At 39.2% G+C, this 13,770-nt stretch overlaps 1 non-coding gene across 1 annotated transcript; it reads left to right on the plus strand.

Moving 5' to 3' along the window:
• The first annotated feature begins 12,915 nt into the window (after nucleotides 1-12,915).
• On the plus strand, nucleotides 12,916-13,023 carry LOC148568274 (small nucleolar RNA R71). Its single transcript, XR_015881748.1, has one exon. It is a non-coding gene; the product is annotated as a small nucleolar RNA R71 (small nucleolar RNA).
• Nucleotides 13,024-13,770: the final 747 nt, after the last annotated feature.

Consider the following 13,770-nt stretch of genomic DNA (forward strand, 5'->3'; position numbering starts at 1 on the left):
GATAAACCCATATTTCATGAGTTCTTTTGTGCTTAATTAGAGTGATTTATTCACCTCTTCACCTACTTATTCACATTAATTGCATAGTTTTACTTTCCCTTCCTTATTATGTCATATAATGAAAAACATGTTTTCTAAGCTTTAAAAATTAATTATTTTAATTACCTTTATTTCCATTCGATGCCGTGATTAGTGTGTTGAGTAGTTTCAGATTTTCTAAAGGCAGAATGACTTAAAGGATGAAAAAGGAAACATACTAGAATGGAAGGATGAAGCAAAGCGGAGCTTTAAGGAAACTGGTATCCACGCGATCGCATGGATGACGCGATCGCGTGCCAAGCACAAATCAGCAGCGACGCGGCCGCATGCCTAACGCGACCGCGCGCCTCAAGCAGAATACACATGACGCGGTCGCATGACTGACGCGACCGCGTGGCAAGGAAAAGCTCCGAATGACGCGACCGCGTGACCCACGCAGACGCGTGACAGAGGCCACGCACCATAAATTACAGAATATGCCCCCAACGAATTCTGAAGCCCTTTTTTTGGCCCAGATCCAAGTACAGACAGCATAGACCAGAGGTTATAAAGTGTGGGAATGCTTCCATTCAAAAGGAGCTCACATATTTTCACCTTTCAATGATTTAGATTTAGTTGAGAGGGAGATCTTCTCTCTCTCTCTTTTAGGATTTAAGATTTCTTCTTGTTTTAAGAGTAACTCTGGATCCAGGTTTAATGTTCTTTTAGTATTACTTCTATTTATTTATTCCAACATTTGAATTGATTATTATAATTTACGAATTATTCCATGTTACAGATTTCTAATTGAATTAATGATAATTTGAGGTATTTTCAGTTTATGATTGTTCTCTTTAATTTAAGTTGCCATTACTCCCCATCTAAGGACACTTTTATTATTTCAGCAATTTACCTTTTCCCCTTTTGGTTTTGGTTAAGAATTCAGTAACTCAACAGTTATTAAACTCAACATAATTGATAATCGTTATCTTGCTAATTAAGTTGAACTTAAACAATCCCAACCTTTTCTTAGGAAATAATTAGGATTCAAAGGTCAATTTAATTAGTCCCTTGACTTTCCTTTGCTCTGGTAAAGGTTGACCAAGTGGAATTAAGATACAACTTTCATTATTGTTGAAAAGGATAACTAAGTTGGACTTCTAATTTCCCTTATCTTGCCAAAAGTTGTTTTACAGTTATTATTTATTTTTACTTGCCATTAATTCACTCGTCATTTAAATTACTTGCTTCTCACCTTCTAAACCCCGATTACAACCTTTATAGCCAATAATAAGAATATACTTCCTCGCAGTTCCTTGAGAAGACGACCCGAGGTTTGAATACTCGGTTAACAATTTTTTTAAGGGGTTTGTTACTTGTGACACCCAACACGTTTGTAAGAAAGGTTGATTGCTTGGTTTAGTAACTATACTTACAACGAGAGTTTGCTATAACCTCTAAACCACCAATCTTCTGCATCTTTCAAAATGACGCCATTGCCGGGGAACTGCTAACGTGTGCCTTATTATTGGTTATTGTAAATATTTTTCTTTTGCTTGTTTATTTATTGTTGTTTTTCCTTTTTCCCTTTATTTGCTACTATGAACTCTCACCCCTCTCGCTTTGAGTTTGGTTCTAATATTGTTAAAGAAAATAGAAGTTATAGCAGGAATGTGCATCAAGGTCAGACCAATCAAGGATGGATGCAGCCAAGAGGATCTAATCAACCCTTTAGGCGGCAACACCCTCCGAGATATCCTGGACAAAGACCATTCTACCGTGCATACCCAGCTGTAAGACAAGGTGGACAACCTTGTAACTACCAACAAGCCCCACCCCGTGCATATGAACCATGCTTTCAACATAACCTCGAACCACCACACTCACAAGCTTTTCTTCACCATTCGCCATCATATGATCCTTCCTTTAGGATATGAATTAATTTAACCACATGTAAGCTTTATATACAAGTGAATAATAACTAGAATTGCATGACTCATTTAGGTAGTTTGCATTTAGAATAGAATGCATTGCATGAGATTCCACCATTCTAACTTTACTCTTTCTCTTGGATTTAGCATGAGGACATGCTATTGTTTAAGTGTGGGGAGGTTGATAAACCCATATTTTATGATGTATTTTGTGCTCAATTTAAGTTATTTATTCAATCCTTCACTCACTTATTCATGAAAATTGAATGGTTTTACTTTCCCTTCCTTATTATGTGATATGTGTGAAAAACATGTTTCTTATGCTTTAAAAAAAATATATTTTAATTACCCTTCATTTCCATCCGATACCATAATTTGTGTGTTAAGTATTTTCAGATCTCCCAAGGTAGGAATGGCTTAGAGGACAGAAAGGAAACATACAAAATTAGAAGGAAAGCACAAAAATGGAGTTTTGAAGAAAAGGACAGCGACGCGAACGCATAGACGACGCGACCGCGTGCCTAGTGCGAAAAGGCAGCGACGCGAACGCGTGACTGACGTGGACGCGTGCCTTGAGCAGAACGCAAATGACGCGTACGCGTGACCGAAGCGAACGCGTGACAAGGAAAACTCGCAGATGACGCGACCGTTTGACCCACGCGGATGCGTGACAGACGCCACGTGCAGAAACTGCAGAAAATACCCCCAGCGATTTTTGAAACCCTTTTGGCCCAGATCCAAGTCCAGAAAACACAGATTAGAGGTTATAAAGTGGGAAAATACATCCATTCACCGGAGAGATCTTCCATTATTCACTTTTCATAATTTAGATGTCGTTTTTAGAGAGAGAGGTTCTCTCCTCTCTCTTAGGTTTTAGGATTAGGATTCCTCTTAAAGGATTTAGGATTTCAATTCATCTTCAGTCACAAGTTCAATATTCCTTTTATTTTATATTTCTCTTCTATTTTCAGATACTTTAATGCTTTTATTTGTTGATTACTTATGTTGCCAAATTGGCTTACGAACCATTCATGTTAGGATTTTCTTTATTTAATATAAATTGAGGTATTTCATATTTATGATTCTTATTTAGATTTTTATATTCTTGGCTTTAATTGATTAATTGGAGACTCTTGAGTTATCAAACTCATCGTGATTGATAATTTTTATTTTTGCTAATTGAATTGAATTCCACTAACTCTAGTCCTTTCTTAGGAATTGACTAGGACTTGAGGATCAAACTAATTAGTCCACTTGACTTTCCTTTGCTTTAATAAAGGTTAACTAAGTGGGATTAAAACTCAATTCTCATCACCATCGATAAGGATAACTAGGATAGGACTTCCAAATTTTCATACCTTGCCAAGAGTTTTATTAGATATTAATTTATTAATTCCTGCAATTTATTTTCCTTGTTCAAACCTTTTGAAACCCAAAAACACTGTTTTTCATAACCAATAATAATTCATACTTTCCTGCAATTCCTTGAGAAGACGACTCGAGGTTTGAATACTTCGGTTTATAAATTTTATTTGGGTTTGCTTAAGTGACAAACAAAACTTTTGTACGAAAGGATTTTCTATTGGTTTAGAAGCTATACTTACAACGCGATTACTTTTATTCTTTACCGATAGAAAATTTCGATTGTCAAGACGCGTACGCGTACATATCGCATATGCGTGGATAGCAAAATACCAAGCAACGCGTACGCGTCGATGCTCACACATGACTTCATTAAAGTGAAAATGCTGGGGGCTATTTTTGGGCTTCCCAAGCCCAAACCCAACTCAGTTTCTGAGCCTATTACCTGCAAAAATCAAGAGGAGTCAAAAAGGAAGGGAAAACATAGTTTAGTTTACATCATGCTTTAGTTAGTTTCTAGAGAGAGAAGCTCTCTCTTCTCTCTAGAATTAGGTTAGAGGTAGATTAGGATTTCTTAGATCTAGGTTTAATTCATGCTTTGATTCACATTTCCTTTACAATTTCTTGTTCCTCTACCTTTGCTTCTCTAGTTTTGTACTTTAATCTTTGTAATTGTTTACTTTGTTGTTGATGCACTCTTGTTTCTCCTATTTTCCTTTAATGCAATTTATGTTTCATGTTTCTTTATTGTTGATTTGAGTTGTTGTTCTTAATTTCCTTGCAATTAGTAGTTGCAGATTTACTTTTCTTGCAATTTTATCTTGCTTTCCTTTTATGCCTTCTAAGTGTTTGACAAAATGCTTAGAAGGATGTTAGAGTAGATTTTTCTCTTCTTGGCTTGAGTTGAGTATTTAGAGACTCTTGAGTTATCAAACTCTTTTGTTGATTGATAATTGAAAATTGCTAATTGATTTGAATGACACTAACTCTAGTCTTTCCTTAGGATTTGACTAGGACTTGTGGACTCAAATTGATTATCTCCACTTGACTTTCTTTCATTGTTAGAGGTTGACTAAGTGGGAGCAATGGACAATTCTCATCACAATTGATGGTGATAATAATGATAGGACTTCTAATTCTCATACCTTGCCAAGAGCTTTCTTAGTTGCTAGCTTATTTCCTTTGCTACTTACTTTTCATGTCTCTTATCACAAAATCCCAAATATACTTTGTCATAACCAATAACAAGAACACTTTCCTACAATTCCTTTGAGAGATGACCCGAGGTTTGAATACTTCGGTTATTTTTATTGGGGTTTGTTACTTGTGACAACCAATTTTTTGCATGAGATGATTGTTTGTTGGTTTAGAAACTAAACTTGCAACGAGTTTTCATTTGTGAAATTCTACACTGACACAAATTTGCTCATCAAATTGGCGCCTTTGCTGGGAAATTGTAATTGTGTGCCTTGTTATTGGTTATTGTACATATGTTAATATTGTGAATAGTTGCTCTTTTGTTGGTTTGCTTGTTTGAGTTAGTAGTTAGATTTTTTCTCCTTGTTTTTGTGCTTTTTGTTCTTGTCTTTCTATCATGAATTCTCATCACTTTGGCTATGAGTGTGATCACAACTATGTTGTAGGGAATGGAAGCTTCAATGACGATGTGCATCAAGGGTGGAATAATCAAGGATGGGAGGAGCCTCAAGCATATGCTCAACCTTCTTGGCAACAACCTCCTCCGGTTTCTAATAGGTATAATCCATCCCCTAATGCATATCAATCCGATAGCTATAGTGGACCCCTTGTAGTTACCAACAAGCCCCACTATATGCTTATAAACCTCAACCTCAACATAACCCTCAACCATACTCACAAGCCCCTTTTTACCAACCACCTTCATACGACCCTAATCCTTACCCACCATACCAACAACTATATGAGCCATATGAACCACACATAGAACCACCACCATTCCAACCTCAACATCTCCAAGAACCACCTCCTCCATACTATTACCAAGATGAACCACCTCTAATGTATGCAAATTTTTACCCACAAGATGAATTCTACTTTCCACCACAACCCTCTATGGAAGAATATTCATGTCCATTGATCCAAGAGTAATATGATCTTACTTATGCTTGCAATTTGGAACAAGAATCAAGAGATCACCTCAAGAAAATAATGGACCGGCTTCAAGCAACCATCTGTCTAAAGATATACTCATGGGATTCATGTCACAAGCAAAAAGTATTCAAGGATGATTGTAGAGGAGCAACCATGGAGTGTCTTGTGTAACAAGTGGAAAAATTAGAGAGTGTTGAACCGCCACCCCCTATCAAGAAGAACCACCTTCCTATCATGAACCCTTTCTCTAAAATAATGAACCCTTCTATCCACCCCAAACCCCAATGGGTGAATATCTCACCTTGCTACGTCCAGGGCAAGAGGAGATGCAAAGGGAGGTATTAGGATTCATGACCACCTTGGATGAAGTGGTAAACCGATTAGCCTTCCAATGCTTGAACCCTCAAAGCACTCCCATGGCTACATGTGGGAAATCAAATGAAGAGCATAGCATGAAGGAGAGATTTGGAATTCCGGTGGAAAATGAGAAATGTTGCTTTGTATTAGAACAATTAGAGGAAGCTATGATTGCTAAAGAAGAGGAAGAATTAGTTGAAGACTTAGAAGATGCGGAACCTCCATGGGAACTTAGAGTGGAAGAAAACCCCTCCAAGAAGATTGAATTTGATGTTGTGGAGGAAAGTGCACAAACTCCAAGGCATATTCCATATGAAGACTTGGACAGGATAGGGCAAGAATTGAGTTCCCATGGCAATGAAGATCAAGCATCAAATCCTAGTGGCAAAGAATCCTTTGAACTTGAAGAACCTTCTCCCGGTGAAATTGAAACAAATGTAGAGGTAGATGTCTCTCATCCTTCCATTTATGATTTGAGTAGGGTGGTGCACGAAATTGTGATCTCAGGCAATGGCGCCAAAAACTCTGTACGCACGTCTTAATAAATCATTTTTCATTCACAACTTCGATACAACTAACCAGCAAGTGCACTGGGTCGTCCAAGTAATAAACCTTACATGAGTAAGGGTCGATCCCACGGAGATTGTTGGTATGAAGCAAGCTATGGTCACCTTGTAAATCTCAGTCAGGCGGATATCAAATAGTTATGGAGTTTTCGAAAATAAATAATAAATAAATAAAAAATAAAGATATAAACACTTCTGTATATCATTGGTGAGAATTTCAGATAAAGGTATAGAGATGCTTTCGTTCCTCTGAACTTCTGCTTTCCTGCTGTCTTCATCCAATCAGTCTTACTCCTTTCCATGGCTGGCTTTATGTAAGGACATCACCATTGTCAATGGCTACTTTTCATCCTCTCTAGAAAATGGTCCGATGCGCTGTCACTGCATGGCTAATCATCTGGAGGCATCACCGTGGTCAATGGCTGCATCCTATCCTCTTGTGAAAATGGTCCAAATGCTCTGTCACAGCACGGCTAATCATCTGAGGTTCTCGATCATACTGGAATAGGATTCACCCTCCTTTTGCGTCTGTCACTACGCCCAGCACTCGCGAGTTTGAAGTTCGTCACAGTCATTCAATCCCAGAATCCTACTCGGAATACCACAGACAAGGTTTAGACTTTTTGGATTCTCATGAATGCCGCCATCAATCTAGCTTACACCACGAAGATTCTGATTAAGAGATCCAAGAGATAATCATCCAATCTAAGGTGGAACAGAAGTGGTTGTCAGGCACACGTTCGTGGGGGAATGATGATGATTGTCACGTTCATCACATTCATGTTGAAGTGCAAATGAATATCTTAGAAGCGGCATAAGTTGAATTGAATAGAAAAACAGTAGTACTTTGTATTAATTCATGAGGAACAGCAGAGCTCCACACCTTAATCTATGGAGTGCAGAAACTCTACCGTTTGAAAATACATAAGTGAAAGGTTCAGGCATGGCCGAATGGCCAGCCCCCATGATCTAAGAACTAGGCGTCCAAAGATGATCAAAAGATCATAAGATGAAAATACAATAGTAAAAAGTCCTATTTATACAAAACTAGTTACTAGAGTTTACAGAAGTAAGTAATTGATGCATAAATCCACTTCTGGGACCCACTTGGTGTGTGCTTGGGCTGAGCTTGAATGTTACACATGCAGAGGCTCTTTCTGGAGTTGAACGCCAGGTTGTAATGTGTTTCTGGCGTTCAACTCTGGTTTGTGACGTGTTTATGGCGTTTAACTCCAGACAGCAGCGTAGAACTGGCGTTCAACGCCCTTTTACGTCATTTAAACTCGGCCAAAGTATGGACTATTATATATTGCTGGAAAGCCCTAGATGTCTACTTTCCAACGCAATTGAAAGCACGCCATTTTGAGTTCTGTAGCTCCAGAAAATCCACTTTGAGTGCAGGGAGGTCAGAATCCAACAGCATCAGCAGTCCTTCTTCTACCTCTGAATCTGATTTTTGCTCAAGTCCCTCAATTTCAGCCAGAAAATACCTGAAATCACAGAAAAACTCACAAACTCATAGTAAAGTCCAGAAATTTGAATTTAACATAAAATAATGAAAACATCCCTAAAAGTAACTAGATCCTACTAAAAACATACTAAAAACAATGCCAAAAAGCGTATAAATTATCCGCTCATCACAACACCAAACTTAAATTGTTGCTTTTCCCCAAGCAACTGAAAATCAAATGGGATAAAAAGAAGAGAATATACTATAAATTCCAAACTATCAATGAAACATTGCTCCAATCAGATGAGCGAGACTTGTAGCTTTTTGCCTCTTGAATAGTTTTGGCATCTCACTTTATCCATTGAGGTTCAGAATGATTGGCATCTATAGGAACTCAGAGTTCAGATAGTGTTATTGATTCTCCTAGTTCATTATGTTGATTCTTGAACACAGCTACTTTATGAGTCTTGGCCGTGGCCCTAAGCACTTTATTTTCCAGTATTACCACTGGATACATAAATGCCACAGACACATAATTGGGTGAACCTTTTCAGATTGTGACTCAACTTTGCTAAAGTCCCCAATTAGAGGTGTCCAGGGTTCTTAAGCACACTCTTCTTTTGCTTTGGACCTTGACTTTAACCGCTCAGTCTCAAGTTTTCACTTGACACCTTCACGCCACAAGCACATGATTAGGGACAGCTTGGTTTAGCCGCTTAGGCCAGGATTTTATTCCTTTAGGCCCTCCTATCCACTGATGCTCAAAGCCTTGGGATCCTTTTATTTACCCTTGCCTTTTGGTTTTAAGGGTTATTGGCTTTTTGCTCTTGCCTTTTGGTTTTAAGAGCTTTTGGCTTTTTCTGCTTGCTTTTTCTTTTTTTCTTTTTTTTTCTTTTTTTCGCTAATTTTTTTTTCTGCAAGCTTTGTTCTTTGCTGCTTTTTCTTGCTTCAAGAATCATTTTTATGATTTTTCAGATTATCAAATAACATGTCTCCTTGTCATCATTCTTTCAAGAGCCAACATATTTAACATTCTAAAACAACAACTTCAAAAGACATATGCATTGTTCAAGCATTCATTCAGAAAACAAAAAGTATTGTCACCACATCAATATAATTAAACTAAGTTCAAGGATAAATTCGAAACTAATGTACTTCTTGTTCTTTTGAATTAAAACATTTTTCATTTAAGAGAGGTGATGGATTCATAGGACATTCATAACTTTAAGATAAAGTTACTAACTACTAATGATCATGTAATAAGACACAAACATGGACAAGCACTTAACATAAAGAAAACGAAAACAGAGAATGTAAGAACAAGGAATGAGTCCACCTTAGTGATGGTGGCATTTTTTCCTTGAGGAACCAATGATGTCCTTGAGCTCTTCTATGTCTCTTCCTTGTCTTTGTTGCTCCTCCCTCATTGCTTTTTGATCTTCTCTAATTTCATGAAGGATGATGGAGTGCTCTTGATGTTCCACCCTTAATTGTCCCATGTTGGAACTTAATTCTCCTAGGGAGGTGTTGATTTGCTCCCAATAGTTTTGTGGAGGAAAATGCATTTGAGGCATCTCCAGGATCTCATGGTGATGAGCTTCCTGCGTCTCTTGAGCTCCATGAATGGGCTCTCTTGTTTGCTCCATCCTTTTCTTAGTGATGGGCTTCTCTTCCTCAATGGGAATGTCTCCTTCTATGTCAATCCCAGCCGAATTGCATAGATGGCAAATGAGGTGAGGAAAAGCTAACCTTGCCATAGTGGAGGACTTGTCAGCCACCTTGTAGAGTTCTTGAGGTATAATCTCATGAACCTCCACCTCTTCTCCAATCACGATGCTATGGATCATAATAGCCCGGTCTATAGTAACTTCAGACCGGTTGCTAGTGGGAATGATTGAGCGTTGAATGAACTCCAACCATCCTCTAGCTACAGGCTTAAGGTCCAGTCTTCTCAGTTGAACCGATTTGCCTTTTGAGTCAATCTTCCATTGAGCTCCTTCCACACATATGTCCATGAGGACTTGGTCCAACCTTTGATCAAAGTTGACTCTCCTTGTGTAGGGGCGTGCGTTCTCTTCCATCATTGGCAAGTTGAACGCCAACCTTACATTTTCCGGACTAAAATCTAAGTAATTCCCCCGAACCATGGTGAGATAATTCTTTGGGTTCGGGTTCTTACTTTGATCATGGTTCCTTGTGATCCATGCATTAGCATAGAATTCTTGAACCATTAGAGTTCCGATTTGTTGGATGGGGTTTGTTAGAACTTCCCAACCTCTCTTATGGATCTCATGTCGGATCTCCGGATACTCATTTCTCTTGAGTTTGAAAGGGACCTCGGGGACCACCTTCTTCTTGGCCACAACATCATAGAAGTGGTCTTGATGGGCTTTGGAGATGAACCTTTCCATCTCCCATGACTTGGAGGTGGAAGCTTTTGTCTTCTTTTTCCCTTTTCTAGAGCTTTCTCCGGTCTTGGGTGCCATCAATGGTAATGAAAAAATAAAAAGTTTATGCTTTTACCACACCAAACTTAGAATATTGCTCGCCCTCGAGCAAGAGAAGAAAATATGGAGGAGAGGAGGGAAAAGTGTATTCGGCCAAGAAGAGAAGAGAGGGTTATGTGGTGTGAAAATGAGGAAGAATGGAGGGCTATATATAGGGAAGGGAGGGGGTAAGGTTCGGCCATAAGGGTGGGTTTGGGTGGGAAATTGATTTTGAATTTTGAAGGTAGGTGGAGTTTATGAGGTAGGTTTATGGGGAAGAGTGGATGGATGTGAGTGGTGAAGTAGTGATAGGGAAGAGAGATTGAGGTGATTGGTGAAGAGTTTTGGGGAAGAGTGTTTATTGGGAAGAGAGGATGAACATTGAGAAGAGGGAAGAGAGTGAATGGTGGTAGGTGGGGATCCTGTGGGGTCCACAGATCCTGAGGTGTCAAGAATTTGCATTCCTGCACCCATTAGGCATGTAAAATGCCTTTGCATGCAATTCTGGCGTTTAAACGCCGAACTGATGCTTGTTCTGGGCGTTCAACGCCCAGATGCAGCATATTTTTGGCGTTCAGCGCCAGCTCTTCTTCACTGTGCATTTTTAGCGTCTGAACGCCAGGATGCTGCTTGTTTCTGGCGTTCAACGCCAGAAACATGCTCTGTTCTGGCGTTGAACGCCAAACAGATGCTCCTTACTGGCGTTTAAACGCCAGTGAGATCCTCCTCCAAGGTGTGATTTTTCTTCTGCTGTTTTTGATTCCGTTTTTAATTTTTATATTTATTTTGTGACTCCACATAATCATGAACCTAATAAAACATAAAAAACAATGAAAATAAATTAAAATTAAATAAAAATTGGGTTGCCTCCCAACAAGCGCTTCTTTAATGTCAATAGCTTGACAGTGGGCTCTCATGGAGCCTCAAAGATGTTCAGAGTATTGTTGAGACTCCCCAACACCAAACTTAGAGTTTGAATATGGGAGTTCAACACCAAACTTAGAGTTTGGTTGTGGCCTCCCAACACCAAACTTAGAGTTTGATTGTGGGGGCTCTGGTTGACTCTGTTTTGAGAGAAGCTTACTGTGCCTCTTTTCCATGTTTACAGAAGGATGTCCTTGAGTTTTGAACTCAAGGGAGTCCTCATTCAATTGAAAGACTAATTCACCTCTGTCAACATCAATCACAGCTCTTGCTATGGCTAGGAAGGGTCTTCCAAGGATGATGGATTCATCCTCGTCCTTCCCAGTATCTAGGACTATGAAATCAGCAGGGATGTAAAGGCCTTCAACCTTTACTAACACGTCCTCTACTTGTCTGTAAGCCTGTTTTCTTGAATTGTCCGCCATCTCTAATGAGATTTTAGCAGCTTGTACCCCAAAGATTCCCAGTTTCTCTATTACAGAGAGGGGCATGAGGTTTATCCCTGAACCAAGGTCACACAGAGCCTTTTCAAAGATCATGGTGCCTATGGTACAAGGTATTAAGAACTTTCCAGGATCCTATTTCTTCTGAGGCAATGTCAGTTGATCCAGATCACTTAGTTCATTGGTGAATAAGGAAGGTTCATCTTCCCAAGTCTCATTACCAAATAATTTGGCATTCAGCTTCAGGATTGCACCAAGGTACTTGGTAACTTGCTCCTTAGTAACATCCTCATTCTCTTCAGAAGAGGAATATTCATCAGAGCTCATGAATGGCATAAGGAGGTTTAATGGAATCTCTATGGTCTCTAGTTGAGTCTCAGATTCCTTTGGTTCTTCAGAGGGAAACTCCTTATTGATCACTGGACGTCCCAGGAGGTCTTCCTCCTTGGGATTCACGTCCTCCTCCTCTTTTGTGGTTTCGGCCATGATGGTCATTTCAATGGCCTTGCACTCTCCTTTTGGATTTTCTTCTGTATTGCTTGGGAGAGTACTAGGAGGGATTTCAGTGACTCTTTTACTCAGCTGGCCCACTTGTGCCTCCAAATTTCTAATGGAGGACCTTGTTTCATTCATGAAACTTACAGTGGCCTTAGATAGATCAGAGACTAAGTTTGCTAAATTAGAGGTATTTTGTTCAGAGTTTTCTGTCTGTTGCTGAGTGGATGATGGAAAAGGTTTACTATTGTTAAACCTATTTCTTCCACCATTATTAAAGCCTTGTTGAGGCTTTTGTTGATCCTTCCATGAGAGATTTGGGTGATTTCTCCATGATGAGTTATAGTTGTTTCCATAAGGTTCACCTAAGTAATTTACCTCTGCTATTGCAGGGTTCTCAGGATCATAGGCCTCTTCTTCAGAAGGCGCCTCTTGAGTACTGTTGGATGCAGCTTGCATTCCATTCAGACTCTGAGAAATCATATTGACTTGCTGAGTCAATATTTTATTCTGAGCCAATATGGCATTCAGAGTATCAATTTCAAGAACTCCCTTCTTCTGAGGCATCCCATTACTCACAGGATTCCTTTCAGAAGTGTACATGAACTGGTTATTAGCAACCATGTCAATGAGTTCTTGAGCTTCTGCAGGAATTTTCTTTAGGTGAATGGATCCACCTGCAGAAGTATCCAATGACATCTTAGCTAATTCAGACAGACCATCATAGAATATATCCAGGATGGTCCATTCTGAAAGCATGTCAGAAGGACACTTTTTGGTCAGTTGCTTGTATCTCTCCCAAGCTTCATAGAGGGATTCACCTTCTTTCTGTCTGAAGGTTTGAACATCCACTCTAAGCTTGCTCAGCTTTTGAGGAGGAAAGAACTTGGCTAAGAAAGTCGTGACCAGCTTATCCCAAGAGTTCAGGCTATCTTTGGGTTGAGAGTCCAACCACACTCTAGCTCTATCTCTTACAGCAAAAGGGAAAAGCATGAGCCTGTAGACTTCAGGATCTACTCCATTAGTCTTAACAGTATCACAGATCTGCAAAAATTCAGTTAAGAACTGAAAAGGATCTTCAGATGGAAGTCCATGAAACTTGCAGTTCTACTGCATCAGAGAAACTAATTGAGGTTTCAGCTCAAAGTTGTTTGCTCCAATGGTAGGGATGGAGATGCTTCTTCCATGTAAATTGGAATTAGGTGCAGTAAAGTCACCAAGCATTCTCCTTGCATTATTATTATTTTCGGCTGCCATCTCCTCTTCCTGTTCGAAAATTTCTGAAAGGTGCTTACTGAATTGTTGTAATTTAGCTTCTCTTAGTTTCCTCTTCAGAGTCCTTTCAGGTTCTGGATCTGCTTCAACAAGAATATTCTTGTCCTTGCTCCTGCTCATATGAAAAAGAGGGAACAAAAAAATAATAATAATAGGGATCCTTTTTACCCAGGTATAGAGGTTCCCTTATGTAAGTAGAAAAAGAAAGGAAGAGTAGAAGAAAAGAAGAAGAGAAAATCTGAACTCAGAGGGAGAGAGGGGGTTCGGATTTTTGGTGAGTGAGGAAGAGATGTTAGTAAATAAATAAATAAATAGAAGAGGATGAGAGGGGAA

The sequence above is a fragment of the Arachis ipaensis genome, chromosome B4 (genome assembly GCF_059453495.1).
Source record: "Arachis ipaensis isolate K30076 ecotype BB chromosome B4, ASM5945349v1, whole genome shotgun sequence".
NCBI lineage: Eukaryota > Viridiplantae > Streptophyta > Magnoliopsida > Fabales > Fabaceae > Arachis > Arachis ipaensis.